Source organism: Amblyomma americanum, chromosome 9, assembly GCF_052857255.1.
Source record: "Amblyomma americanum isolate KBUSLIRL-KWMA chromosome 9, ASM5285725v1, whole genome shotgun sequence".
Lineage (NCBI taxonomy): Eukaryota > Metazoa > Arthropoda > Arachnida > Ixodida > Ixodidae > Amblyomma > Amblyomma americanum.
Genome location: NC_135505.1, coordinates 12,052,825 through 12,077,118, shown reverse-complemented (window position 1 = coordinate 12,077,118; position 24,294 = coordinate 12,052,825). Strand labels below are relative to the sequence as shown.

Genomic DNA, 24,294 nt, shown 5'->3' with positions numbered 1-24,294 from the left:
GATTTCCGTTTCACTTTCCGAGCTGGAATCTTCAAAAGAAGATTCTGCACTGCTACTTCTTTCCGACTCGCTGTCGCCAAGCAGAGCGAGCGCCAGTGCGGGATTCACTTTTGAGTCCATAGCGGCGGGAGAAGCTGATCGTCTGCTACGCAGCGCGGAGAGGAGCCGGAGCGGCGGACGCGACAAGTCGCCGGAAATGGGGGGCGCCGCCAGCGCCGCTGAAAAAGAACGTCACGCAAACTTCCGGCCAGATCCGCCGATTTCGGCGGACTGCTCCACGGAGCAATCTCGGCTCGGCAGCCGCTCCCGGTCTGCGATTGGAAGACGCGATCCGTGGCTCAGATCTGCGTTTGGAATACAGATGCTCCGAAAAGAGCAGAAAACGTTGCTCCCGAAGTGCTCCAATTCTGCGATTGGAAGTCACCGTAAGTTGGACTGACCTGCATAACGAGAGCGGACTGGTTAGTGAACCGCACCGTGGCACAGTCACCGAGCCCACGGAGCTGCGCCGACGGCAGTTGTTCTCTTAAAGCGGGCGGATCTGTTGCTGTCGATCTGTTGATGCCGATGGTGGCTTCCAAGATGTCCCGAGGAACGGCAGTTCGCGTTCCAAGGGTGATTCTTCCTGGTGCGGGAAAGATTGGCACGTGTCACCCTATCTCGTAGAGGGAAACTGGGCCCGACGATGCACCCGACGACGCAGGAAGCAGTAGGCTTGCGATAATGCTGAAGACTGTCTGCATAACGAGAGCGAACTGGTTAGGGGACTGTACCGTGACACAGTCACCAAGCCCATGCTACATATTGTGACGAAGAATACGAAGCTGGCTGTGGCGCGGAACGGAACAATCGTGCTACGCCAGTGGCAATAAAAAAATCTTTTGCAATCGTTCATTGCGCCTCATTCCTCGGCTGGCCGCCACGTAACAATATATTTAACTTGGCCAGAACTGCTTCAGTCAGTCTTTGAGTTCAGGCACCTTCTTAAACGCATGTTGCAACCAAGTTAGACTACGCATATGCATGCATAAAATATGGTTTTCCACCCAATTCGCCACTGAGGCCAGAACCCGAAATCAATCCTCATTTTGCCCTTCTTGTTCAGTGTAGGGTAGCATTTTATTTCATACTAGTCAATATCTTCTCCTGGTTTCCTTAACTTTAAGTTCATTACAGTAGTGTTGAAATCTGGGTTAGTTGGTACATGTTCAGGAGTAAAACCAGTCAAAAGACGGGACACAGCGAAGAGACGAGGCACACACACGACTGGACTAGCAACTGTGCTTGTTAGAAGAAAACAGACTCCCAGGAAAAGTGACAAAGTTTGCGCAGCTCAGTTAACAACAATCTAAGTCTAAAGATAAGCTGTAATCTAACGCCGTTGCGAAAGGAAGCTAAGTTCCTTCTGTATGAGGTAGATAGAAGGACTGCTGATACAATCATCTCCTTGAATAATAATGAGGAACGCTTCGAGGATTTCGCGCTCAACTTTTCCCTTGCCTCTGCCGACAATACTAATATTGGAAAATAGCGGGTAGCAACCGCATTCCCGCCAATGTCGAGGCAAGTTAGCGGCGTCAGTAGGGGACAGAGAGTTGTGGTGTTCTCTTAGTCTGTCATTAATGCATCGGCCTGTTTGCCCAATATACACTTTTTCGCAGGTCAACGGAATTTTGTAAATCATATCTGCGGCACAGTTGACGTAGCGGTTTTCATGTTGCGTCGAACAAAACGGCCGATAAGTCCTGCCACGTGCAACACGTCAGCACAGGCGTGAAAGCTTGCAGGGAGCTGAAAACACAACATTGACGCCCCGCTTTCCGGCGACCTTTTTGATGGTGTGGGCGACTTTATGCACATAAGGCATGACTTCAAAATTTCTCTTTTCCACTGTCTTTGGGTCAACCCTTTTGACGTCTGGAACCTTTATCTTTTGCAAGAGCGTTTCGGACACTACCCTCAAAAGTTCTTTTGGAAAACCGGCCGCCTCCAAACGTTCATACTGGTTATCGAAGCTAGTCTTCATGCTGTGGTGGCAACTCTTTTGCAGTGCATTACGGAAGCAGTTAGTAGCAATCCCCCTCTTGACAATCTTGGAATGAGCTGACGAGTACAGTAATAAGGACTTTTTAGTTCTAGGCATGAAGCACCAGCAAACATGGCCATCGTCACGAAATGTTAATTGAAGTTATAAAAATCTAGTCGAGTGGTTAGCGGGTAGTTCATATGTAAAACTGAGGGCACTCGAGCAAGCTTTAATAGCTGTCAAAATCTGGTTTACAACCACATGCAATGAATCACTGGGTGAAAGATTCAAAAGAATCAGGGAATCATCAACATATCTAAAAATTCTGCACACATGTTTGTCAAAAAGAACGACTTGCAACGTGTTGTCAAACTTTGCTAAAAATATATGGCACAGTACTGGTGCTACGCTTGCCCCAATACAGATTCCTTTTTTCTCGACGTACATGCATCCTTAAAATCAACAACTGTGGAAGAAAGATAAATCGTTAACAGCTCAAGGAACGTATGCACAGAAACGCCACAAGCATTTTGAAACGCGACTTGACCCTGCTGTTCAATCAGCTCACGCACCGCAACAAATCGATCACCATTGGGGATGCTGTAAAACAAGTCCTCAATGTCAATGGAAAACGCACTGTTGGCTCCAGGGATGCCTTTGTTCAGAACTTCTATCACTGCAGCCGCGCTCGCAACACAGTAAGGGGGTCAATTTTGTTTTTTCAGCTCCCTGCAAGCTTTCACGCCTGTGCTCACGTGTTGCACGGGGCAGGACTTATCGGCCGGTTTGTTCGACGCAACATGAAAACCGCTACGTCAACAGTGCCACAGGTGTGGTTTACAAAATTCCGTTGACCTGCGAAAAAGTGTACATTGGGCAAACAGGCCGATGCATTAATGACAGACTAAGAGAACACCACAACTCTCTGTCCCCTACTGACGGCGCTAACTTGCCTCGACATTGCCGGGAATGCGGTTGCTACCCGCTATTTTCCAATGTTAGTATTGTCGGCAGAGGCAAGGGAAAAGTTGAGCGCGAAATCCTAGAAGCGTCCCTCATTAGTATTCAATGAGATGATTGTATCAGCAGTCCTTCTATCTACCTCATGCAGAAGGAACTTAGCTTCCTTTCGCAACGGCGTTAGATTACAGCTTATCCTTAGACGTAGATTGTTGTTAACTGAGCTGCGCATACTTTGCCACTTTTAATGGGAGTTTGTTTTCTTCTAACAAGCACAGTTGCTAGTTCAGGCGTGTGTGTGCCTCGTCTCTTCGCTGTGTCCCGTCTTTCGACTGGTTTTACTCCTGAACATTAACTTCATATTTGTGGCACTAAACGGTTAAGCCATATATCATCATCATCATCATCATCATCATAGAAGATGATGATGATGATGATGATGATGATATATGGCTTAACCGTTTAGTGCCACAAATATGATGGAAGAAAAAACACTATTACCTTCACATAATATCAGCTAATGTAGCAACCTTCTTACACCGATATAAAAAATTTCTAATGCCACTAAAATTTGATAAATATGTATACAGTCAATTTGCAAGTATTAAAAATGTGCAAAATCTGTGGGGCAATCCTTTATTGTCTAAAAGACCAGATTGAAGACCTCAAACACACTGTAAGGGTCAGAGACAGACAGCAGTTTATTTATATAACCAATGTATTCCCATTTCTCCCCCATTGTTCCTCAGCAATTGAGAGAGGAGGAATTGTTTAACGCTAGCAGAAGGCCGCGCACTCCCGCCGCCATTTCTTTCCATCCTAATTCGCCACCGTGATGGCAAGCATTCTAGTCGGAAAGCGCTGGCTACTGAGAGCATCCAAACAGCGTTCTTTGTATGCAAGCTCCATCTAGTGGTAAACACAGGGCACGGTAATGATTGCCGCGAATAAGCGACGCTGGCGTTAAAAGGTTCCTTCTTTAACAGCATTAAGCCCCACAAGGAATTGTAACCCAAACCGCTGGAAATACTAGGCACTGGAAAGCGTGACGATTGAATAAAATCTAACTTTTCTCTGATTGGTTATCGATTATTGCAAAAACGTAGCTGCTCCGTTCGAAATCAATAAAGGAGAGGAGCTGAACAACGTAGCTGATTTTCTACAGAAGCGCCTTGTTACTTGAAAGTCGCAGAAGCTAACAAATGCAGATAGTTTAAACAGAAAGGAAGTGTGCCATGATTGTAGCCAGAGTAGACATATGAGCAGCAGAGTTAGAATGAAGGGAGAATGAAGGAAGACTTAGAATGAAGGAAGAATGAAGGGAATCGCGTGGTAGGATTTCATTGATTGGTTACGGTTTCTTAATGCTCGTTCGGTTGCACTGGGACCAAAACGAATCACACCAGCAGCGAGAACCGAAATGAGTCAATAAAAACCGGCCACGCGATCTACTTTTTCTTCTGGCTCATCTCGCGGTTTGTGCATTGAGCGCTAGTGAGAAAGCCACATGAGACCTCTAGCGTACCGTGTGCCGTGTTACCGCTCCTGGAGTACAGAGAGCGCGACTGCAGATGCTCCTCTCCGCACCATAAAAACGCTACCTAAAAAATTTTTTAGCACATCGTAAACGCTTAGCGTGATACCTGAAGTCGTAGTCGCAACACGCCAGCGATTACACACTAAACACACATTTACGGAAACAGTGATTTAACAGACACGCAAACAGTTATCCCATGTTGTCCACATTTATTCCCTCAAAGGGAATTAAAAGCGATTTATAGACTGACTGTACACCCATCGCTTATTGAGGGAACATTTGCATAACAGGACGACTTTATTCCCATCCTGAACTGGTATTTTTTCGTCATATTGGCGAAAAATTATTTTTTGGAGGTTAGGTTCTGGGAGGACGTTCATGCGGGCTTGTCGATTTATGATCGAAGAATAGAAAAAAATGCGTAAAATGAAGAGGACGAAAGGCAAAGGAACAAACAGAACACTACGGGCGCAGACCGACAACTGTTTATTCACGGAAGCGGCAGCATAGGCGATAAAGGCTGAAACCCGGGCACGTGACCACGTTTGTCACTGGTTCAGGCATAGATAAATAAAGTTTCTCGAAAGCGCATGTATGTCGGCGCGATGCCGCCAAAATTTGTTGGCCACAGCACCGAGGGCAATCGCGTTTTCGAAATTTCAAAAACTGATATCAATATTGCCTGAGGTTGGCTACACGCCTAGCTATATTAATGAGCCTAAGAGGAATAGTTGAAAAGTCAACTATGCAATATTAGTTAACCAGCCTGCTAGTTAGCACACCTTAGCTGTATTCCGATGTACTACACCGCTGACACTGCTATGCCGAAAAAAGCGCTCTTCTAGCTGGAAAGGCCTATTTTTAAAAATTATCTAAATTCTTGGGTGAAACCCCCTGAGTTTGCAGAGTGGTTATGTTGTGAGGGATAAAAAATTGCCCAGATATGTAGGTGATTAGAGCTGTCTATCCGGGTGTGTATATTTATATTGCATACGCGTAAGACCCCTTACTGAAGCGTATTGCGTCCATGTATGCTATACCTAAAAAAATTTGAATGGCGCAAAGGAACAAAGTAAGCCAATGGGACTTTGTTCCTTTGCGCCATTTAAATTTATTATGAACCAACTAGCATATCAGCAAGTACTTACCATATACCTTCCTCGTCACTGTGGTGATGGTTTGCTTGCGCTTGATGTCGACCAGCCTGGAGGTGTGGCGTCATGCTTTTGCGTACGTTTGGATATGCAATGTTACGCGGTAGCTGAGGGTCTTTGCAAACTGGTGGCAGGTTGATGCGTCTGATGCCTGCTCTTTTCAGGATGTTGCATGACTCGCATCCTTGCCTGGTAGAGGACACGCGCTACTTGCATGTCTCTGTATCCTTGTGTTAGTTCCGCGTGAGTGTGAAAGACGCCAGTGTATCGAAGTCGCTGACTTCAGATGTAGACGGGCAGACCCATAGTGGCCTTGTGAAGGATATTGAGTGAAGATTAGAGTTTTATAGTTGCTGTTTGTGTTAAAGTGGCTCTGAAACACCTGCTGAGGAGAGCACATCAACTTGCTTAATCACTGCATTGTGTTGACATGAACACCTGAGCCGAATAATACACTTCACCAAGCAGCAGAGAACCCGCAATCACGCGTGAATGTTGGCGACCCCTTCCTGGAGACTTTTTCATGCTCGCACTCTCCTCCGTCGCTCGCAGCTACGTATACACATTGAGAGATGCTATTGGTTAGATTCTTTCAGACTTCAAGCAGCTACCAAGGCCGTGGCCAATAAACCGCGCAGCTCCGGCGGGTCAGGAAGCTCAACCCCGCAGGTGGGGCCGGCGGAGGAGCGCCGGCCTTCCAATGCACAAAAAGTGACAAGAGGAGAGGGAAAGGCGCGATGACGCTGAAATTCAAATTTAACCTACAGATAACTCTGTTTCTACAAAGCGCAATTTAAATTCTTCCTGGACAATATTCGTGAAGCGGCGTGCTTTAATGTCCCAAGCATACCAGCACTTTATTAGCGCCCCTTTCAGAGCCCCTTTAATGGGAGGTACGAGGTGGTGTACAAAAGTCTGCTATGCACACTGACGAGCTACGCTGCTTTTCTTCCCTAAGGCAATGTTCTAGACAGATAAATTTAAGACTCCTGTTCAGCGGAAAAGGCAGCATGTGCGTTGAGAAACCTACGTCATATCCTCTTTGCTTGACGTGCCAAACTGGCGCCGTAATGGGCGGCCGCCACAAAACCCCAGCCGTTTAGGCACGCTGCTGCTCCAACAAATAGCACTCGAGCACTACAAAGTTTCGTTTATGCGGGGCCTGCGCCACGGTGAAACGCTGTTTTGTGGTCATGTGATTGCGTGTGTAGTGCAGTGAGTACTGATCAGTATGTGCGCAAACAGAAGCGACATTTTGCGTGTAAACTGCAGTGGGATTGAGTTCGGCGACAAGAACTTGGAAACTGTGTTGCGATAATTGTGATAAATGTGTAAATCTGAATTAAGAACAGTGACTGCGTCTGAAGAGAAACCGCTGAAGGCATCCATTAACGCTATGGTTTAGTACTTTTAAAGGTAGAGCTTACGTTTTCTCCTAATTGTGTTGCTTAGGTTACACTGTATCGCCCGTGAGATTTCAGCAGTATTTTTCATCGCGTTCAACGGTAGAGTTTGCATTGTTGTTGTAGTGGACGGTGAATCAGAGCATTCTGCATGATGTCATCTTTGTTATTTGTTTCCCTACTGGTCTAAATTATATCACGGTGTTTTCTTTTGGTAGTGTGCTAGAGTCATCAGCGAGCAGCTCACCATGATGGCTGCCATATTTACTTAGACTCCGCTTGTTTCTCCATACTTTTCTGCTTCCTGGCGTACGATACCCTGCGTTTACCCTTAAATGAGCTCCGTAGACGCTGTTTGAGCCATCTGAGTGACTCCTGAAGTGCCGCTTCTGTCAATTACTGTTTTATTTTCCGGAAATTGGCAACAAATTGACACGGTGCATTATTCGAGTTTGCGCTGTTCTCGAGCGCGCTACTCCTTGAGGCGAGGAAGCTGAAGAAAACGGTGAAACAGCTGACTTTGAGCCCTTCGCCTCACCATGCTCTGTGGTCCTGCGTCCTTTCTGGTCCTTTGGTCCTGCCTGGTTCCGTAACAGGCGTTGAATACCGCACCCCGTGCTGAGGGCCCCACCACCAATCCAAGTGTCGAGTCCGCCGAAATCTCCTATCATCGAGATTACGCCTACCCACCTGGGTAGCCGAAGGATTCCAGGTCTTCAGCTGGAGTTTGGGCCTCTCCAATCATTCCGACCATACCGCGAGGACACAACCATCTGCGCCAGTACCACCTTCGTCCATCTCGCAAACCCCCATTAGAATGCACGCTGTCGTCGTCCAGATGGAGTAACATAACGTCCAGCATCGCGGTTACCTCGCCACCGTGAACTAGGTGGAACTGTGACATGTTGGTTGCTTTCTGTACCGCGGTATTGTGCGCGAAGGTTTCGTAGGGTAGCACTTCGTCCTAGGTTTTATGCGCGACGTCAACATACGTCGAGAGCATGTCAATGAGCGTTTTGTTCAGTCGTTCGATTAGCCCGTTCGTTTAAGGATGGTATGATTTTGTCCGCTGGTGGGTTATATGTCTGCGCAGCAATATCTGATGCTGCAACTCAGCCGTGAATGCGGTACCCCGGAGGGTTATTGGGATTTCCGGGGCGCCATGACGCAGAACAATGTGATGGACGAATACTTTTGCAACATGCATGGCTGTGCCGCTTGGCTAAGCTGAGGTTTCCGCGTATCGGGCGAGGTAGTCCGTTGCAACGATAACCCAATAATTACCCGAGTCTGAAAGTCGAAAGGGCATGTCCATGCCGATCTGCTTGAAGGGCCAATCTCCCCTGCCTCGACTTTGGTTCTATGGGTTAAAAAACTCAGGGGGTATAACGATCAGATAAGTCCTATTGCGTGCGAGGAAATTTTTCTTCACTAGAACATCGTCGCGAATGCATAACGGCGGCAGAGTGCGCTTCAAAGCTCTCGGGGCAGTCGTGCTTGCACCGTTTAGAAAGTCCATAAAGTTATGAAGTTCAGCGTCGGCAGATTGCTGCTTGGTGAGGCACGCTGCTCTGATGGCGTTCAAAAGGATGACATAGTCGGTAGTGTCACCGGTGGGAAAATCTACAGGGTGCGCGAGAGGCAGTCGGCGACCGAGTGCTGGCGCTCAGACTTGTATGTGACAGTTATGTCGAATTCATCAAGTCGTAGGCTCCATCTCACAAGGCGTGCTGACGGGTTTTTGATGGTCGCCAGCCAACAAAGGGCATAATGGTGAGTGGCGCCATTGAAAGGTGGGAAGACCGGAATTTAGACGTCACCCATACAATGGCTACACATTCTTTCTCGGTGGCGGAATAGTTAGATTCGGCTTTAGTCACGGAACGGCTTGCGCAAGCGATGACAGGTTCGTGACTGCCCTGGATTTGGACCACGACGGCGCCCAGGTCTACGTTACTTGCGCGGTATGAAGCTCCGCGTCGCCGTTTTTGTTGAAGTGGGCCTGTACTGCAGTGCTTGTATGGTAGGTGCCGCTGGAGACTCGAACTGCTTTAATCTCCAGGGCTTGCCAAGTGAAAGCGGTATCTGTCCGTGTCACACGCGTCAAGGGCTCGGCGATTCCAGCGAAGTCTTTGAAAAAGCGCCGATTTTCCGTTCGCCGACGAGGGCTCAGCGAAAAGCTACTCTGCCTGTTTTTTGGACCGTACCGATTGATAAGGACAGTAAGCTGATCTGTCTGTGATAATTAAAGTCCTTGGCGTGTCCTTTCTTATGATTGAAGATAATGTTAGTGTTGTTGCAAGCTTTTGGTACGCTCGTGCTCATAAGGCATTGCGTATACAGGGTGTCTAATTTTTCTAGCACAATCTCCCCTGCCTCCTTCAAAAGATCGACTGTTACCTGATTCTCGCCAGCTGCTTTTCCCCTTTGCATTGCTCCTGAGGCTTTCGTTACTTCGTTTTTTGTTACTGACGGGATGACGCATTGCTGTGCGCTACTGTCTCTCTCATTAATGTTCTGAGTACATTTCAAGGCAGCGACATGCAGTCACTGGTGCTCACAGTTAAATACGCCCTGGTGGAATTAAACAAATCGAGTGAACCCAACTCGCTACTCATTAATACCGCAAAAAACAAGAGCTGCCCTTTTCCATCCACGACAGCGTGCGACACAAACTGCGACCTATTTCTTGGCAATAGCCGAATAACATTGCTTGAAACAATAAAACTCTAGATGTTTAACGCGAATTTGTCATGGGATGCCCACTTTGAACATGTCGAAGCATAACTTTCAAAAAGTGCAGAGAATACTCGCCAGATTTTGCTCTTTTATTTCTGTTTTCATAAAGATTATGATTTATAACGCCCTCTTTCTTTTCTAACTTAATTACTGTTTCTTTAGAATGGGGGAGTTCTAGAGACAGAAACGTTGGCAAAATATACCTTTTGCAAAAAATGGCAGTTCGCTCTATTGAAACGTGAATATTTATGCCCATACCCAGGGACTATTAAAACTCTTCAGTAGTGTCCCTGTATATAATATATATGAATATGGTTAAGTAATTTAACAAGACCTGCTGACGGGCTAGATGGTGCATTGCAGATTTATGGTCCGTGTCTTCCTCTACCAGCCCGTGTCTTCCTCTGCTCTTGTGTGTGTTGACCTGTGCGCTTATTATTCCGTTAATGGTTAAGTAATGGGTATAAAAAGTCTGTGAATGATAATCAGGTTCTGTTTTTTGCAGTTCGGCGATTAAAAGGCAAATGTTCCCACTTAACAAACTTTGACTTTAAGAATTCTGGCATGTTCCAAGTTCCAGAACTCAACTTGGGCACTAGATGTGTTATACTATGCCGCGACATTTTAGTGCCTTATATTCCAGCAACGTACAGGTGGAAAAATCGAGCTCCCGTTCCATCAAAGCCAGGTTCCTGTCGTTGCTCATTAAATACGAATGGCGGAAGGGTGAATGGCGAATAGCTTGTGTATTTGTTTGGTCTCTTGCTATTGTTGCTCATGTATGAAATATATTTGTTATTATTTTATTTGCTGTGTGCTGCTGTATGTCATGTATAATGTATCCTGTATGCTATGTTGCTCCTGTACTATTATCAAATATCAGAGAAGGAATTGATATGTTAATAGCTCAGTTTGCTGTATGTTCGCTGTATACCATCTACTGGGGGGCTCGCGTTGTCTTCAGGCGGAAATCGTTCGGTTTTTGCCTGAGCCTGCCCACATCTGTATGGTGTAAACAAAAATGAAATGAATGATTGAATTGGCTACTGTAAAGATTTGTGTAGAACTCTTCGGCTACTTTTATTATCTTATCCTTATTGCTAATGACATTGCACTCCTTATCTCTTAACGCATACATCTGCTTTTTACCTACCCCTATTTTCCTCTTTAGGGTTAGACGCTCTCATGCTTTGGCATTTTTTAATCAGATCTGTCTTCTCCTGAGATAGCTTGCCGGTATCATGTCGAGCCATCCTACCGCCTACTTCTACGGCGCACTGCGTAGTGATAGCCGTGAGATTATCGTTCATTGTTTGAACATTATATCGTCTTCCTCAGTTAAAGCGGGATATCTGTTCTGTAGCGAAATCCTGAATTCCTCTACTTTTGCTCTTACCGCTAACTCGTTTATATGCTTCCGCTTCTTTAGTTTCTTTCGTTCTGTCTTCAAATCACGCTAACTCGTGACCTTACCGCTCTGTGGCCAATACAACGCACCTTTTTCTCAAACAGCACAACCTGCATAATGCCATGGTGAGCGCATAGCATGAACTCTAGTTCATTTTTAGCCACACCATTGGGGCTGTTCCAGGATCATTTCCTGTTCTCTCGTTTGCGGAAGAAGGTACTCTTGATCCCTAAATTATTTATACCTGTAAATTCTACTAATAACTTTCCCCTGCTATTCCTAGAACCTATCCCATAGTCACCTAACTGTTGGTCGCTAGCCTCCTTCTACTAAGGTAATCGTTGATACAGTCAGGGCAACCTTGGAATTCAATCAAACAAATGATCAGGCAGGCTTTCGTAATAGTTATTCCACAATAGATCATATTCGCACTATCATTCAGGTGATAGAGAAATTCGCTGAATATAACCAACCACTATATATAGCTTTCATAGATTATGAGAAAGCATTTAACTCAGTGGAAACCTCAGCAGTGATACGGGCATTGCGGAATCAGGGTGTAGATGGGTCTTAGGTCAAAATACTGGAAGATATATATAAGAACTGTACAGCTACCATAGCCCCCCATAAAAATTCGAATAAGGAACGGCGTCAGGCAAGGACACACGATCTTGCCAATGGTATTCACCGCATGTTTACAGGAGGTATTCCGAGGCCTGAATTGGGAGCAGTTGGGGATAAGAGTTAATGGAGAATACCTAAATAATCTGCGATTGACAGATCACATTGGATTGCTAAAGTTTCTCAGGAGATGAACTGCAAAGCTTGATCAGTGATTTCAGAACGTTTCAGAACGTTTATTCACGCAGAAATTGATACACAAAATGCTGTGTAGTCATCTGGATCCTTAGCCGCTATGGCTAGTGATGGATCCATTACAAACATTGTCAGAGTTAAACAATCACTATATGGAGCATTGCTATGAGCAACAACACGTGTTTAGCTTGGTGCATCAGATTGCTTGTTAAGGTAGTGGCGTTTTAGTTTAGAAACAAAGTTGGACGTGTATTTCATGTAATACGGCACGGTATTCCATATTTTAGCCCGGATAAAAGAAATTGAGCGCCGCCCGTATATGTTGTGAGCTATGGGTAAATTAAAATTATTGTGCTGTGCCTGCCTAGTGTCACGTTTGGGAGAGATGAATATCGAGAAGGATGTGGAGAGTTCGTGCTAATTATCTGGCGGACTAAAATGGCCGTTTTGTACTCACGTACATTGGTGAAGGGCATTATGTTTAATTCATCAAAAAGAGGTTTGGATGGTATTGCTCTCGGTGCATATGATATTATTCTGACAGCCCTTTTCTGGAGAGTGCTAACTTTTGCTAAGTAAGATGCGAAGGTGAAACCCCAGGGTTCAATGCAGTATATTAAATGGTTATGGAAAACGCTGAAATATATCATTCGTAGTGTGTTCTTGTCAAAATGTTTTTGTGCTTTAATTAGTGCATAGCACCCAGAGGTTAACTTTTTGCATATGTTTTCTATATGAGGTGCCCGGTGTAGATTCTCATCAAGAGTTACTCCTAAATATTTGTAGCTTTGAACCCGTTCAATTGGTAATCCATCGAGATGCAGACTACATTCTACGGGGGTAGATTTACGACGGGAGGTGAAAGCAATGAACTTTGTTTTTTTAACATTTAGCGCTAGTTTGTTAGTGCTAAACCAATTTGCTGCTTTTTGGAGGCTATCATTTGCAAGTCATTCAGCCTTTTCTGCCGACTGATGAGGTATTAGTAGAGCTGTGTCATCTGCGTACATGACTGCTTGTCCATGCTCAATGAAAAGAGGAAAATCATTTATAAAGAGGGAAAAAAGCAGGGGGCCAAGTACTGACCCTTGCGGAACTCCTGTCCTAACTTCCCCCATTGAAGATCTTTGATCTGAGATTTGCACGAATTGCATGCGGTTAGTTAGGTAGCTACGGAAAAAATTGCTGGCTGGTCCTCGAAATCCATAACTTTCAAGTTTCTGTAACAAAATGTCATGTTTAACAGTGTCGAATGCTTTTTAATGTCAAGGAATATGCCTATAATAATCTTGTTTGAATTTAAAGCCCGGTTAATTATTTCTGTTGCTGAGTGTACTGCTGAGCCTGTAGAATGACCTCTGCGGAAACCATGCTGTTCTCTGGCTAAGATGCCATATTTTTCAACAAAATCCTGTATTCTCTTAGCTATTAGTTTTTCGAAGAGCGTATTAATGCAACTTAGTATGGTGATTGGACGGTAATTTTCTACATCATTGGGATTCTCGTTTTTGTAGATCGGTACAACTCTCCCAATCTTGAGAGTTTCAGGATAGATACCCGATAAAAAAGCCTGATTAAATATTTTTTCCAGTGGAAGGCACAAAATATGAATGTTGTCCTTAATGATGTTCACTGATATTTCGTCATGACCCATAGCTTTATTAAGCGACATCTGGCGGACGACAGCAACAATTTCGGCAGCTGTTATCTCTGTGTAAGCAAAAGTATTAGAGCACGGAGTTGGCAAAACAGTACAAGAGTTGATTTGCAAGGTGGCAGCTATACTATTACCTATGTTAAGAAAAAAATGGTTGAACGTTGAAGCAAGACATGCTAGGTCAGAGTTGAAGGCAGTGAGCTCTGGCAAAATACTACATTTCTCGAGGGATCTAGTAATGGAAGCGATTATCCGCCATATTTCTTTTGAGTTACCTTGGGCTTTCTTAACCAGGTTGCTATAATACTGTTTTTTTCGCCTCCGCATCATAGAAAGTGACATATTCCGTATGCTTCTGTACTTTTCCTTGTAATAATTGTTGTTTGGATTTTTCATCAACTTAGTATGCCAATGCTCTTTTAGTCTGATTATGGAGAGTATTTCTTCATTCATCCAAGGACAAATAGGTGAATGAAGGCGCCATGCTCTGCGAGAGTTGTATTGCTTTTGGACGCAACATGATGAAAGCAGCGTGCTGAATGCATTATATGCTTTGTTGGCGTCATCAAAATCGATGCTTGAAAAGTCTTTTTCTTGGATAGAAATTTTTGTTGCCTCATAGTCCCATCTAGGTGACATATGAGTGTTGTCCTTGGAATGATGTACAGCTATTGTAGGAGCGATAAGAAAGGTCGGGAAATGGTCTGTAATGTTATATTTTATCACACCAAATTTCAAGGGGCTGACATCCAAATTTGATAATATGTGATCTATTGTAGATGATGATGTTGGCGTTATTCTGGTTGGACTTGCTATATGGTTTTGAAAGCCGTAGGATGACAAAAGATTTACGTATTCACTACTAGATGAAACAGCTGTGTTGATGTTAACGTCGCCACAAATAACCGCCTTTTTTTCCTTATTTGTGAGGCTGTACAGTGCCTCTTCTAGTTTGTCCAAAAATGGCTGAGTTCTAGACATGGGTGGACGGTACATGACACCAATAACCATGTTGTTCCCTAGTTCTATAAAGAGCATTTCGTAGTTACCCATACTGGTCTCTGTAATGTCCAGTAATTTTTTGTAAGTGATTTCCGATGACAGGTAAAAAGCTACACCACCGCCTCTAGAACCAGCCGCTCTCGGCAAGGACACAAATTTATAACCAGGTAGATTCAGAGATTCGTCTCCTTTAAGCCACGTTTCTGAAATTGCTATGACGTCATATCGCATATCGCCAGAGCAAAACGTTGGTCAATAAATTGATATGAAGAAGACTAAAGTGATGTTCACTAGTCTTGGAATTGAACAGGAGTCTACGATTGGTAGCGAGATACAAGAAGTGGTAAAAGAATAAGTCTACTTAGGGCAGGTAGTGGCTCCTGGTGCGCATCATGAGAAGAAAATAACTAGAATAAGAATGAGGTGGGGTGCATATGGCAGGTTGTCTCAGATCGTGAATGGCAGTTTACCTATATCCCTGAAGAGAAAAGTATACAATAGGTTTATATTACCGGTACTCACCTACGGGGCAGGAACGTGGAAGCTAACGAAAAGGGTTGAGCTTCATTTAAGGAAAACGCAGTGAGCTATGGAAAGAAATAGGATAGGTGCAGCGTAAAGAGACCGGAAAGTGGCAGATTGGGTAAGGGAAAAAACGCCTGTTAATGACATCTTAGTCAAAATCAAGAGGAAGAAATAGGCTTTGGCATGGCATGTAGTGCGAAGGCAAGATAACTGCTGGTCTTCAAGGGTAACGGAGTGGATTCCAAAGGAAGGCAAGCGTAGCAGGTGGCGGCAGAAGGTTAGATGGGCGCATGAGATTAAGTTTTCGGGCATACGGTGGGCGCAGCTGGCAAAAGACAGGGTGAATTGGAGAGACATATGAGAGAAGTCTTTGTCTTGCAGTGGGCGTAGTCAAGCTGATGTTGATGATGATGAGTGACAAGGCGAGTTGGCGACCTACTGCGAGGTCGTCCCAGATGAATTTCAAAAGTCCCGACGATCCGCGTTCCCTGATGAGTTCCACGTGCTCCGCCTAAAACCTTGTTACGATCGGCAGAGTTTTTTTTTTTTGTGTGGGCAGAAATAATCCTCCCGTGCCATTTGTTCTGAAGCCCACTCTTTGAGCGTTGGGACGATGGTTATTTTGTTGTTGTTGTTGTTGTTGTTATATTCTTATTTTCGATGGGGCCAATGACGCGGTGCATTCTTCGTCTTTGCAGTGCTCTCCAGTGCGCGTCTCCTAAGCACGTCTCCAGTGCGCGTCACGGACACCTACGCTCCCTACGCCTACCTAAACGCGACGCGCGCTTCGCCGTGTGGTCTTCTTCTACCGCTCAAGCTCCAGCATCTGAGATCCTGAGATACTGCTTCGTCACCGCCTGCCTGCTTCGTTTCCTGGTGGTGCCGGGCGTTGCTTTTTGGTAAGTCCGTTCCACGTTCGTGTGGTTTTCGCCAAATTTCAGGGTAGCTGCACTGACTTTCGGGATGTAAGGTTGCCGTCGTACTGTTCGTAGGCATATCTTTCACCTCCCCGGGAGTAGGCTGAAAAGCTTGGTTCGCCAGCCTGCCTGTAGGAAGCTTGCCTTTGATTTCATTTGGAAAGAATTGTGTCGAAGCAATTCCGCTGGCGCTTCTACCGATAGTCCAATCAATACTGAAAATGAATATTAAAACTATCGAGAAACAACTCAAGAGTGTAACTAATTATTATCTAGACATCTCTGAAGTGCGACCTTTAGGAAGGAGTGACAATTTTGTAAATGAGCAAAACATTTATTGTGTATAACAGCTTCGCTTCTCTTCCCGTTAAAGTCTTCATTCCAGAACAGACTGCGTGCACAAAAGGCATTGTACGTGGTGTTCACCTGTCATCTACCACCCAAAACATTTTGGGGGAATTTCAGTATCCCGGAGCGGGAGTTATTTCTGTATACCGCTGCTCTCGTGAGGTGGCTAGAGTGCGTGTTGCTAAGGGGTCAGTTGTAACAACTTTTGCTTGTCGCACACACCCCTCGGAGTAGAAAATTTGTCCAACTATCTATTGCGTGAACCTGTTGCATACACGTCGCCTGCAGTGTATCAACTTTTAGCGATTTCGACACAGTGGTATAGGCTGTAAATCAGCGACCTAATGCCGAGCGTGTGGTGAAGGCCACTCATTCGACCGCTGCACCGCTGGACAACCAAGCTGTTGCTTATGCAGTCGTGTCCGCAGCGCCGATGATGCCACTTGTGAAAAACGGTCACAGCAACATAGTTTATTGGAAGTAATTGAGCTGCATCTCTGCTCCCGAGCAGACACTCATCCACCCTTTAAGCGCAAAAAGCACTCTTACGTCAGCGTTGTGTGTTTTTCTGGTCCTGACCTCGAGGCTACATTGTCTGTCTCGGTTGTGTGAACCGTCAAAAAAGCACTTTGAGTTGTGGTCGAGCGCATGCTCAGCAGCTCACGCAAGCGTTGTCTGATATTGTTGCGAGTCAGGTTGTTTATCTACCTCAGCCTGTAGTGCCAGCAGCATCAACTTCACTTCACGCCTGTGCTGGAAGCTTAATTGGCACGTCATCACGCAAAGTGCTGTCTCACATGCCGCCTCTCGACAGCGTCCCTGTCAGTTTCTCTTGCAACAGTATTTGCACTAACGATGTGGAAATGGCATGCGCTACGCAGAAGCGTCATGCTTCTACCTCTCCCTCTAATTTCTCTGTTCCCGAAGTCAAGACTAAAAAAGGGCCTTCTAAAGTCTCTTCCAAGTCTTATAGGCTACAAGATGCTGTGACAGCCTTTATTCTGGATTATTTATTATGACAGGTGTAATAGTTCTCCAATAGAATTGCCGCTCTATTGCGTCTTCTCTTCTAGATTTCAAATTTCTTTTATTTTCTCCTAACCCAGACAATGTTTTTGCAAGAAACTGTAACCTCTGTAAAGTCATTTACATTAAAAGGTTTCGTGTTTTCCGAGCAGATGGCATAAATGGTTGGCTTAGATGGTTTAATGACCCTGATTTCTTCGAAATTGTGTCACTAAAAAAGTAATGCTTCCTGTCTGCGAGCTTTTAGCTGTAGGTCTCAGTTTTCCGCAATCCGCTACTGTCACATTCCCAAATGTCTATTTTCCAGCAGGAGCAGGCGGAGCAGACTATCTAGACACCTTACTTGCTGATTTTAATAGGGTCATCATTGCAGGGGACTTCAACTCACCTCATGTCGTCTGTGGTTCCTACCTTGACTCACATGGACAGAAGGCATGGATGTCGGCAAATGATGTGCGCTGCTGCAATTCTCAGGCCATAACCGTCATACGTAGAAATTCGCGTTCAGTCCTCAATTTGTCCTTGGCAGCAAGAGGAGTAGGTATAGGGGCATGGTCTACAGTTGTCTGCGGTACATTAGTGACCACTTTCCAACTACTTTCACATCTTGATGAGCCCACTCCGAGGTCATCGTTCTGGCCGAAAATTAGTTACTCTTGGAGCCTACAAATCTTCTTTTCGCGCCTCTCTTACATCTGATCCTTGCTCATGTAAGTCCGACAAGAGCCAGCGAGTGTTTTCTTCAGTTTTGAAGGCTACGCAGACTTCCCAGTTAACTGTGCGGTCTGTTGTTTGCAATAAATCACTATCCCCATGGTGGAAGAATGCGGGTGAGGCAGCCTTCTGCTGCAGGAAAGCTGCATGGAGGAGCTTTTCGCATAATCAGAGTCCGCCAAATTGGATAAACTACAAAGTTGTCTAGGCCTCATTTAACAGAACCATAGCAAAACAAAAGCTTGATTTAAATCAAAATTTGTGTGCGTATTTGTCAAACCCAAACGATAAGAAGGCTTTGTGTCGTTTTATGCAACGGAGTGCGAACTACTCAGCCATGCAGTTAGCAAAGTCGGTTGGGCTGCCTCCACGTGAGGTAAAGATGAGTTAGAGCGAATGGCACAAGGACTCGCATCACAATTTCAGGAGTATCTTATAGTCCCTCTGTCTGTTCGCCCCTACCCCTGCTGAGACTATGTTGCGGTTGACAAATCAGAGTTACTCACTATTGTTTCTTCGATGCAATCCTCGGATCCGGGTTGGGATGGTGTCATGGTCAGTACGCTGAAAATCTTACCTCGAGAGTTCATTAAGAACTCCTAGATCTGGTCAATGCATCAATGGAAACTGCATAGCTGCCGCACTCCTGGAAAAAGGAGAAAATAATATTAACCGGAAAACATTCAAAGAAAGGATTTCATATTCACAATATTCGGCCGACAGCTCTAACATTCAGTTTGGTAACGCTCATAGAAAGAATTGTGCACAGCCACTTATCAAAGCATGTTTCTGAAATCAACGCATTGAGCGTTGCCCGGATTGGCTTTCGCCGCACATTCTCCATATGATTTGAACATGTCGAATTAGAGAGCATAGTACGCCGTGCGAAGCGCAAGAACGAAGTATCAGCGTTAGTGGCGCTTGACATTGCCAAAGCATACGACTTTGTTGAGCATTCGATCCATCTCGCCAAATTGTCATTACTTCACCCGCTGTTCTACATTTATGCGTGGGTCCGCGAAAATCTAACAGGACGGCTGTTCTTTTGCACTCACGGCTCCTTCACCTAAGACAGCTATGCCCAGACCGGAGGTGTGCCACAAGGTTCTGTGCTCTCGCCACTTCTTTCCAATCTGCTGGTGTGCTACATTCCCGTACACACTGGCGTTACAGTTTATGTTTATGCAGATGACATAGCCTTCTTTGCTTTTGCAACAGACATTTATGCCTTATATCGTTCTCTCCATGCTTTTCTCAATGCACTCGATGCTTGGCTGGATAGCATTAATTTGGTATTAAATGTGCAAAATGTAGTCTGCTAGTTTTTCAATCCAACATTCATTTATATATACCGTTACACTATCGCTCGCACAACGTACCCAGGTAGAACCTTTGAGGTATCTAGGCGTTATTTATGATGCCACTATGTATTGGCGGCTCCACATCAAGACTAACGTTGAGAAAGGTGAGCGTGCACCTGGTAGGCTACTACGAACAAATATTAGGAAATTTGGCATGCACTGGGACACGAATCTATTTCCTTACAAAGCCTATGTCAGACCAATTTCGGAATATGGCTGCATACTCTTTTCAGGCTACCTAAATACAATCTTAATCCGCCTCTGCCTAAGTCACCCTCAACGAGTTTCCGCCGCAGTTCTGTACCTGGAGGCTCGTATTCCCGACGTTAATTCTCGTTTCCACTTTTTAACTGTCAGAATTTTTTTGCGGGCATTTGAGTCAGCTCCTGCAGTGGCTACATCTATTTTTGTTTCTCATCGAGCCCTCTTTCTCGCCCATCATTGGCGAAGGTTCGGCCTCTCTCAAGTTCTTTTTACTCAGAACCTTTTATCGAACGTTAGTGCGGATCTCAGGTTTCTATCTACAGTTGGTTACGCTATGTCCTCTGTGGATATTGCATTTTAACAAACTGTTACGTACTCAGCAGGCACTGAGCAAATCCGGGGGTCTATTTAAGACGTTTTGTGGCGGAGGTGGAGAGGTCAACGCGGCCAGGCCGACCAGCTTCTTTTTGCTTCGTCGTCAAAACCAAGCACGTTACACTTCTCCCTCCGCAGACGAAGCCTCCCACGGCTACCTAAGCAGTGCGCCGAGGGCAGAATCGTTTGAGCCGAGCAATATGCACCACCTGGGTCTTTAGTGAGCATCGGTCACTGTCTGTAAGGCGCGAGATGACGTAGTTCAAATCACTGATGCGCTCAAGCTCAAGCACAAAAAGGGGACAATGCTGTGGGACAGGTGCTTCCGACACAAGCCGCGTTTGCGGAGCGGCTTCCACAACCATACTTGATCGGCAGGGTCATAGGAATGGGCTGGCGGCGGATGTCATATAGGGGTTTAGAGCACAGCTGCGAGTGCAAAATGTGCAGGCGGGCGATTCGACGTGCTTCTTCAGCTCGGCAGAGTATTGCGGCGATGGGAGGCTCGTCGTGGATAGAAAAAGGAAGTATGGTATCGATGCAGCGGCGAACACGAGCGTACAGGAGGTAAAATGGGCTGTAGCCAGTTGTTTCATGTTGGGCAGTGTTATACGCATAAGTAATAAAAGGGAGGATGTCTTCTCAGTTCTCATGGTCACAGTCGAGGTACTTTGCCAACATAGTAGTGAGTGTGGTGGTTTGTGCGTTCGACGAGGCCGTTCGTTTGTGGGTGATTTGGTGACGAGTGACGAAAATTGCATTTGCAGCGACGAAGAAGTTCGACGACATCCGCAGTAATCTGGCACCCACGATCACTGATGATAACGCGAGGTGCGCCATTTGTCGGAGGATGAGAAAGCGCAGGAGAAATAGAGATATATCGGATGCAGTGGCGGAAGGTTTCCCAGTATCGTGTTAGGTGGTAAACGCACACGATAACCCAGCGGTTAACATTCGGAGATCGGGGAAAAGGGCCTAACCGGTCGATGCCCACTTGCTCAGATGGTGCAGTCAGAGGTTTGACAGCTGGCCTGGTGAACACGACGAAGGAACCTTAGGATAGAACGCTGGCAGCGTACACAGCTGGCTATGTATTGCATCTTTTGACGCATTTTGGGCCAGTAAAAATGTTCTTGTATGCGGTGAAAGGTCCGGACAACTCCCAAGTGGCCAGACGTGGCATCGTGGTGCTTCGGTTGAAGAACGGGGTTGCGAAGGATTTCCGGCACGACGAGAAGAAAGCGTGCACCGCCAGGAGTGAAATTCTTCTTGTATATTAAACCGGCGCGTGTACAGAAACGGGCTGCACGGAAATCACTGGCGGCGTCGAAGAGCGCCGTTAACGTCGTGCCCTTGCGTTGTTCAGTCTTAAACTGGTTAAGATCAGGAAACGTGGGTGATACAGACGCGAGGTAATCGTCGAAGTTGTTGCCTTCGCAATCAGTCGTTGGAAGCGGCAAGCGCGAGAGACAGTCGGCGTGTTGACGAGCGCTTTTGTACACGACTGTGAAGTTGAACTCTTCTTGTAGCCCCATGGGTCACGGAGGTTCACAAGCCAACAGAGCGATAGATGGCCGGTGACGATGGTGAAAGCATTTCCATAAAGATATGAACGAAAGCGTTGCACAGCAAAAACTACAGCGAGACACTCTTGCTCGGTAACTGGGTAATTGCTCTGCGACTCGCTCAGCGAACGGCAGGCATAAGCTATAACATGCTGATCTCCGCCGTGGCGCTAATCCGATGAGCACAGCGCCCACTCCGACACCACTGGCGTAGGTGTGAACTTCGATGGGAGTAGACTGGCAAAAATGGCACAGGATAGGGCCCGATGTCAGGAGAAATTTCAGACGGCAGAATGCAGAGTCACAGTGAGGGTCCACTGGAATGGCAAGTGTTTTTGTAGGAGACACGTGAGAGGAGAGGCAACGTCCGCAAACCGCGGAACGAAACGGCGAAAATAAGAGCACAGCCCTCAAAAGTTGCGAAGTTTATTGACTGGTTGCGGCGCTGTGAAGCTGGTGACAGCAAATTTCAGGGGATCCGGCCGGATACCGCCCTGAACAAACAAGTGAGCGAGGTTAATTACTTCGCGTTCGCCAAATAAAATCGGCACTTCTTAGAGCTGGGCACTAAGCCCGCTCTTTCGAAGCAGCCGAAGACGATAGCGAGGCGAATGTTATGTTCGATAAGTGTCTTCCCAGAGATCACATCATCATCGAAATCAAGACGAACAAATCTGCCACTTCATTCGGCGCAAAATAGTGTCCATAAATCTTTAAAACATGGCAGGTGCATTGCACAGTTCAAAAGGCATAACGTTAAACTCACACATTCCGTCAGGTGTGACAAATGCCCTCTTTTATTAGTGGTTCGGGTGCATGGGTAGTTGTCAGTACTTTGATCTCATATCAACCCTGGAAATTGTGGGGTGGAGTGAAGACAGTGGATGGAACCGTCTATGCGTGGGAGCGGGTGCACACCTTTTTTTTGTGCGACGGCATTTAGGCGATGATATTCTACACAGAATCGCCACTTATGGTCTTCTTTTTTACGAGGATGAGCTGCCCAAGGGCTTGAATATTACTGGACAACTCCTCGGTTTAACATGTCACGAGCTAGTTGGTCTAGTAGCTCACATTCGGCCGGTGATACGCGGTAAGGCTTCTGTCGTATTCTTGGTAAGGATTCTGTCGTCGGTACGTGTTCTGTCGGTATTTTTCAAAACTATGCAGCACACTTCTTGGCAAAATCAACTTTCAATGCACCTGTTGCCTGTAGTGTCTCTAATCTCATTCATTTCAGAATGTCTCGTTTTCAGCACTATCAGTATATAACTGCCACGTGCAACAATTCCTTGCTCTCTGTCGTTGACTGCCAACATCTCGTGTAGCGATGGAAGGCTCCTTAGTGTAAATCCCTGCGGTGTTAGGCAGCGATGACTCTCAGGCGGTGCAGGATCCCCCGCTTAAATCTTGGGCTTGGCAAAAGCACAACCGGCACTTCGTTAATTAACCACTTCTGCTTCATTGTGCAGTTCTTTGCCGCACCGCTGCCCGTACAGCAGCATTCATGCGAGTTTGCGTCGACGGAGCTGCTTATCACGTCAACCAAGGAAGCACAACTTTCAGCACGTGGTGAATGGTGTGAAATCATCGAGATCTTCACGCCAGTTGTCCCACCATCTGCACATGCGCCGAGATCGGCTAGGTCACAAGACATCGGACTATAAGATGCTTTAAAAGGGGGCGCAGCGGACGTCCAGTTCAGTGGGCTTGGCACCGGCACTAAGGGCACTTCGTTCTTGAACCACTTCTGCTTCATGGTGCAGGTTAGTACCAACCTGCCTGCTCCCTGCTATCGCAATAAACAATAGAGTTTTGCTGCTGCGGCCGTGCCCAAAGTGTGTTGGTGAGTTTCTAGCTGATGTACACTCCTTCAGGAAGAATCTACTAATGATTCTACTAATGATGCCGCGGTGGCTCAGTGGTTATGACGCTCGGCTGCTAACCCGAAAGACGTGGGTTCGATGCCGGCCGCGGCGGTCGAATTTCTATGAAGGCGAAATTCTAGAGGCCCGTGTGCTGTGCGATGTCAGTGCACGTTAAAGAACCCCAGGTGGTCGAAACTTCCGGAGCCCTCCACTACAGCATCCCTCATAGCCTGAGTCGCTTTGGGACGTTAAACCCCCATAAACCGATAGCCATAAACCGGAATCTACTAATATGAGCAGATGTTGAATCTAACCCCGGCTCAACGCAGGAATAAATGCTGTCGCAGCTTCTTTCAGGCCAGAAGACCATGGCTGCTTCTATAAATGCAAGCAAAGTGCACTTCACGAAAAACTTACTATCTTTACCGAGCTCATTACCAGTTTTGAAGTCCAAGTCACGGCTATAAACGCACTGAAAACACAGGTGATCTCAAACAGACAGTAAGTAAATCCTAAAAGAATTTTTCTTATATTCTCAACTTCTCTGGCACAATTTGAGATTTTAGAAAAAAACTTTGGCAGAACTCGTCTCAGGAAAGAGAAAAGGGTGCCAATGTTAAACCCATTTTCGATGAGTTAAGCTTAGATAACATCATGTATGCATGGACTCAAGAAGAAAACAGGCGCGT

General features: G+C 45.9%; 1 long non-coding RNA gene across 1 annotated transcript in view; it reads left to right on the top strand.

Moving 5' to 3' along the window:
- Window positions 1-23,519, top strand: part of LOC144105539 (uncharacterized) — a 28,968-nt gene extending 5,449 nt beyond the window's left edge. The window contains exons 2-3 of the long non-coding RNA XR_013308820.1: window positions 15,926-16,126; window positions 23,210-23,519. This is a non-coding gene — a long non-coding RNA (uncharacterized LOC144105539). The remainder of the gene's footprint in view (window positions 1-15,925; window positions 16,127-23,209) is intronic.
- Window positions 23,520-24,294: the final 775 nt, after the last annotated feature.